Consider the following 7,183-nt stretch of genomic DNA (forward strand, 5'->3'; position numbering starts at 1 on the left):
ATTGGTTTGCAAATAATCATGTTTGATAGTTTAAATGTAACTTATTGATTAATTTTATAATGACATGTTATGTAACATACAATGTAACTACTTTGTTCAGAAATAAATACTTAAACAAAGTTAAATAAAACAATAATATAATCACAGACTCATATCACTCTGTCGCCTCATTCTTATCTCCCATTCAAGTTTTTTTTGTCTTTTAACAGTAGTCGTTACCGTTATCGTAGTGTATGAAATCGTATTGTGATCGTGTCGGTCAAGTAGCTACAGGCCCAAATAATTCAACATTACAGACTATTTAGAAATGACATTTTAAGAACATCCGAGAACCTTAATTCGTACGTGTCTTAAAACACCTCTTTTAAGGATGTTTAACGCCTGCTAAAAATAAAATCACTACATTTGTACTGAGCCTCCACACAAGTGTTTATATTGGAAAATAAATTCTGGGAAATATATCGCCCAATCTTAATGCCAGCTCCACATTGTCGCCGAACTCAGAAACTTGCCGATGCACTACGCAATGAGAAAACAGCAATGTTGGAAGTTCTTGCAAAAATACATACTTAAGTAAATAAAAAATCAAATTCGATTCGAAATTTGTAATTTGTATTATGTATACATGTAATACTTTAAATGTATACGAGTAGTTAACAGTAATATATAATAGAAGGCAATTAATTATGTAGGGAACAAAGTTAAGCAATGCCGTGACACTTCTATGTTCTGTTCATAACTCTGTGTTGTTCTGTAAAGATAACCATTTTAGCAGATATTGCGTTTTAGTCAAAATTATCTTCATTCTGGCTGCCTGTGATGTAATCTATACATATAATAAAACTGTAAGTGGGCTATGTCTGTACATAGGAGATATTAAAGAAAATTATGGGGGTTGTTTATGGGACTAATAGAAGCCAAAACATTTTTTTTTTAGAATTTTTGCCTGTCTGTATGTTTGTTCGCGCATCACGCAAAAACTACTGGATGGAATTTGATGTGATTTTCACAGTCGTATAGCAGATGGCTTAACTTAAAATCTGGTATAGGTTTCATCGCGATACGTTGCTTAGATCCCAAGATATTGACAATAATAATTTATGAGCGAACGAACGAGATAACGGGCGAAGACGCGGGCAAAAGCTAGTACGTACATTATTAACATCGCACGTGATCTCTCAAGGAGATCTACTAATCATTCCATATTTAAATATTTAAAATTTTCCACTACTATATAACACATATAATAAAAAAAAGTACAGCACAGATAAGATTTATGCAATCCATTTTTTTAGGAAACCATGTTCACGCTATTATTCTTTCAAACATTTGAATTTCACAGTTACATACCTCGCGTATTTTAAAATTCGAAATTTTTGATGTATCGATTGGAAATCTCAAAGTGCTACGACGACAGCTACAGTGCTACACACGACTCGTAGCGCTTTGTAGGACTCGTAGGCGATCCAAGCTTCGTAGTTCGTTCGTAGCAAATATTTTGTTCTTTGATTGTCTGTAATTGGCGTCGACATAATACATTGGACAGTTTACTAATATTATAAATGCGACAGTTTGTGAGGATGTATGTGTGTATGTATTTTTGTTACTCTTTCACACAAAATCTACTGGACCGATTGTTACGAAATTTGGTACACGGGTAGAATATATAACCTGAAAATAACACATAGGGTATTATTTATGCCGAAATTCCCACGGGAGCGAAACACCGGGGCGCAGCTAGAATATAATAAATGTACTCACAAAATCGGCAAAATTTGTGAGAACCAACACTTTCTGTTCCATCATCAGATCATACAGGCCCTTTACTTCAGTGTGCTCTATTTAGGACACAGAATAGTAAGATGAAATAGGTATTTATCTTCTTACATTATTTCAATATAAACATTTTTTACGGTTCATGTATTCTACACACACCTGCGGCTGACGTAACCGATGGATATAATTGATTCATACTTTATAATTTACCTCGTCGATGTTAATTCAATATAGTTATGATCCCGATGTCAAGTTTATCTTATCATATTGATTGCACCGCAGCGAATATGGTGTCACTATTTGCATGGTATTATTCGATTTCCGGGACGTTATACCTTCTGCAAACGTTGCACCACATCCTATAACATTTTGTTTGTTAAAAGATTTTTTCGCAATAATAACTTGAGATTAGCATTAGCTTGTGGTACTTGCGCAACATTAACTAATATTGATTGAGATTTTTGACAGAAAGAAATAATTGCAATATATTTAATGAATATGTTCTTTTATACATACACTTTGCCACTATCACAAGTAAAAACTGTTTTCATCAAATTGTCTTAGCCATAGATAACAAAAAAAAATACGACATCTAGCTCCGCGCTTGGGCCCTTTATAAATCTATGTTCTAGCTTGCCACCATGGAATAAGTAGGTACCATGGATTTAGATAGGGTCTCGCGTTGGTACTACCTACTGCTAGGAACATTAACTACTAATTCCATTAATACCTCGTGCCACTCACCAAGAACTTTCTGTTTCTATTCTGATGATCACACAAAAACAAGTCCAGCTAATAGTTTGCAAGGGCTTTCTAGCTCTTGGGTGCAGCGCGAACGATCAAACCAGGAAAAAGGTAAATTTAGCCGGAGTCATATATAATTATGATCCACAGATAACAAGCGTGTAAACAAACTTTGATGAAATATCGCGCGACGTCAAAATGGCGTCCATTGGCGGCCATTTTAAAAATCACGGATCATTAGACACACCCCCGTGTGCCCGTCTGTTTACGTTGTAGGAAAGTTTACTAATTCTATAAAATGTAATGTTTTTGTGATAGAAAAACATCTAATTGAACTACGAGTATGTAATATAGCGATAATCATAAAAATATTATTAACAAACTTGAGTACAAGTTATTACATTTTTTTTACTTTTAATTTTATTATTTTTCTAGAACTATTATTTAAGGTGTATTGTAAATACTTACAGTGAATATGTTAGATATTTACAGTCTGTCGCGTGTTACGTTACGCTGCATTTATCACTAACGACCCGCTCCTGCTTCCCTCGGTTAAAAACATAATAAATTATACACCTAAACCTTTCTCAGGAATAACACTATCTATTGGGGAAAACCGCATGAAAATAAATCCACGCAGTAGTTTTTGAGTTTATCGCCTTTTGAGGGTTGAGTTTTGAAAGAAGTAGTCTGTATTTGAACGGGGTCCTATCAAATTTCATAAAAACGGTCTTGCGGGCGAAACAGACAGACATTCGCATTTATGATATTAGTATGGATTCTGTTAACTCACTCGTCCTCTAAGTCCTCAAATCTAGAGAATCGAGAAGAGTCCAGTGCGTTCTGGTTCACAATGATTGCAGTTTGCACGTGTCGACTTGCGTGCATATAATAAGATAATCGCGCCAGCAGCTGGGAGGTCGGTGATAAAGATACAGAGTAGTTACGTACAGAGCTCATCAATACCAAGGTATCTTATAGGCTTAATCGGAAGCGAAATTATTTTAAACCAAGAACCAAGAGAAATAAACTTATGTGGATAGAATTCTAACGGCATTTACAGCGATTATTAGAAATTGCGAAACGAAATAAAAATAATAATTAATTTTAATTTTAGATTTCATTTTAATTTTTTGGATAAAATTGCCGAAGGACATGAAAATTTGACTTTTGGGCTTGTGTCAGAACGAAATTCGCGAATTAAGCGTTGGTTGTGTTAACCTGCTCTATTTGAGACTTGTTTGTTAACGACATAGCGATCGTAAAGGCCACCCAAGACATATAATAGACTAGCGACCCGCCCCAGTCGCGCACGGGTGCAATAATATGCATCAACCTTCCTCTGTCTATTAAAAAAAAACCCGCATTATAATCCGTTGCGTAGTTTTAAAGATCTAAGCATACATTGAGATAGACAGACAGCAGAAAGCGACTTTGTTTTATACTATGGTACTTCCATGGTACCTAGTAATATATACAATATCTACATGTCAAATCTGTAACATGCGTTTCTGATATCTATCGGAAATGTTGAAAATAAATAATATCCTAACATATTATAAAACAGTCCTCTACCGCGTCTGTCTGTCTGTTCGCGATAAACTCAAAAGCACGGATTTTCATGCGGTTTTCACCAATAGATAGAGTGATTCCTGAGGGAAGTTTAGGGGTATAATTTATCTCTTTTTTACCCAAGCGAATTCGGGACGTTCGCTATAAGTCTTTCTATAATTTGGAGACGAAGAAGAGAAGAAAGAGGAAAGAAAGTTAAAGTATGTTTTCTCTCGTGCTGTCAATGTCTAATTTGGTGAAGTGCGACTGTGACAAAACGACTTAAACTTAAAGTATGTTGTACCTTTTTTTTGAATAGCGGAGTAGATTTTGCGCGCGAATTATCTTATTTATTAGAAGTATATATTACGCGTTTGTGGGAATCCCCAAATGTCTTAGTTGTGGAAGTGTTTTGGTCCTTCTTCCGTAAACATTTACCACTGAATAGAAAAATTCCTAGCGATGTGTTGTTTCTGACGTCGTGTTTGTTAGTTCTGAGAGGAAGATTTTCTAAGCTAAAAATTGTTGAGGAAAACCATTAATATTTATATTAGCTTTAGAATATATTTCGACAATCAAATCTCACTATCCAAAATACACTACCTATATTAACTAAATAAATCTAGTATTTTTTACCTAATATGTTACAATATCTGTACATTAAACAACAAGTAATTAAGAAAAAAAAAAGTAATTAAAAATAACTAATCCAATACTCAATACATATAATAAAATTTAAGAAAGGTCAAATTTGTACATTGGATATATTTTTTAAATTCTTCATGGAATATACTTAGTTACTGATATAGATGACGAAAATATAGTTTTGGAAATTTTTGTCTGTCTGTCTGTCTGAACGCGCATCACTCGAAATCTACTGGACCTTATATACCGGGTTAACATCTTAGATACATTTAATCCCGGTCAGGTTCCCGTAGGATAATTGAAAAACTAATTATGAATCAAAAATGCCTCAGAATCCCGGGTTAACATTTTATAGACATTTCATCCCGGAAAATGAGGAGGGTCCTGTAGGAAAATTAGATACATTTCTTCCCGGTAAATGGTCAGGTTCCCGTAGGATAATTGAAAACTAATTATGAATCAAAAATTCCTCGGAATCCCGGGTTATAGATATTTCAATCAATCTTATAGATATTTCAACCCGGAAAATGAGGAGGGTCCCTCAACCCCTTCATAAGGTGGGTGAAAGATTGTATGGGATTTAATACAATTTTCAAGATAAAAAGCTGAAAATTGGCACACTTACTTTTTGTAGCAAATAACAGTAATAGTAAATACAAAAAAAATGTTTAATTTACGTTTGTGGTTAATACAAAACCGGGACGTAAAACGTCATGGAAAATGGGACGGCATGCATTGCAGAAAGCGGGAGTGGGAGTAGGAGCGGGAAATGGGAAGGAGACACGTAGTGGGGAACAGGATGGGACACATTGCAAAAAACATGATGGCACAATATGTAGGAAACGGTACGGGATATCTACTTTACATTACATAGCAGGAAGCGGGATAGGACAAGTTTGCAGGACGAGAAATTATTTTGCTATGAAATTCACGCGGGCGAAGCCGCGGGCAAAAGCTAGTTAAGAATAAACGGTAAACTTTTGTGTCTCGACGAGTGTTCAGTATTAGAATTAGTTTATTCATATATAAAACAATATTCTGTCTAGGCGTGTAACAATAGCCTAGACCTTTAGTAAGAAAATATGAAGTAGAAATGAAATACTTATTAGTAAGCATTCTGACCGGACTTAATCCGGTCTTATCAAATTTTGTAATACCGTTAATTAGCGTAGGTAAAAATAATTCGGGTTCCAAATTATAGTAAAATGATAAAGTTATCAAAATAATCACCGTCCCCGGTCACGCACGCCAGACTTACTGATTAATTAAATTTCGTACAACACAAAATATAAACACACATTAATTTATTTTAATAGATATCTTAGAGATTATTTTTTTATATCATTGACATTGGTTAACGGATGTCTTCCTCTTCATAAAAAACTATCTCCCTTAATGAAAAATAGGCACTACCTACTTGTTTTTCAAAGGAAGTATTTATTGTATATATGTATGTAAGTAATATTCTTTATTACCTCGTATCTCCAAAACCGCTGAATGGATTTACAAAATTGATACAAATTACAAAAAAAAAAACAAACATGGCGTCTGGTCAACGCCATTGGTATTTTTTTCGAATATACTACAATTTTCAAAGTATCAAATTAAAAGGCTCAATGCAAGGATTCACAAGCTGGCGGTTTTTTTTTTAATTTTTGTTTTTTACTTTTGTTTTTGTTACTGCTGATTACATTATATTGCATTTCTAGCTATAACGTTGAAGGGCGTGTTTATTTGCTATTTGGTTAACAAAATCTCGTGAGTGTACCCATAGAAATAGATAATACATTCCTTGATATAATTATAATTATAATATATCAAGGAATGTATAAACTTCTATAGGAGATATCCTAGCATCGGTGCTGTAACGCTGGCAATCAAACGCACAACTTCTATCTAAACTCTGTCCTTCGAGCTAGTTTTGGGCAGTATGTGAGTTCGCCCACTGCACACACGAGATTAGCATTAGACAAGCAATATTTATTAGATAATAATGTGATACTGAAACCGGAGTGTACTCGTAGCGACGTAAAGTCCAAGGCCAGTGACGTAACTATCGTGTGGCATGATGGGCAAGATTTTCAGATGAAAATATACTTAATACAGTTACATAGGTTATGAAAGTGGTAGGATACCATTAATGCCACCTGAGCTGGTACGGCCACGTCTTGTGTAGACCGGAAAATTACAGGAACAAATGTCTGGCCATGCCGCTCCCGCCCAGCCCTCGCCGAAGGGTAAACCCAATGAAATGCTGGCTTGATGTCGTCAAGGATGATATGCGTATCAATGGTCTGAAATCTAGCGATGCCGACGATTGTGTGTGTGAGTGGAGACAAAAAAGTAGTAAAGCGGACCCTGAACTCCGACACTCAACTGCTGAGGAAACAACCGGTAATATATTCAGATGAGAGAGAGAGTGAGACAAAACTCAAAAACCACCGGACGGATTTTTGTATGGTTTTTA

At 35.1% G+C, this 7,183-nt stretch overlaps 1 long non-coding RNA gene across 1 annotated transcript; it reads right to left on the reverse strand.

The window, feature by feature from the left end:
• Positions 1-645: 645 nt before the first annotated feature.
• Positions 646-2,689, reverse strand: LOC128672452 (uncharacterized). The gene is made up of 3 exons (XR_008404970.1): positions 2,521-2,689; positions 1,987-2,135; positions 646-1,513 (listed from the first exon to the last, which is right to left on the reverse strand). It is a non-coding gene; the product is annotated as an uncharacterized LOC128672452 (long non-coding RNA).
• Positions 2,690-7,183: the final 4,494 nt, after the last annotated feature.

Source organism: Plodia interpunctella, chromosome 9 (assembly GCF_027563975.2).
Source record: "Plodia interpunctella isolate USDA-ARS_2022_Savannah chromosome 9, ilPloInte3.2, whole genome shotgun sequence".
NCBI classification, from domain to species: domain Eukaryota; kingdom Metazoa; phylum Arthropoda; class Insecta; order Lepidoptera; family Pyralidae; genus Plodia; species Plodia interpunctella.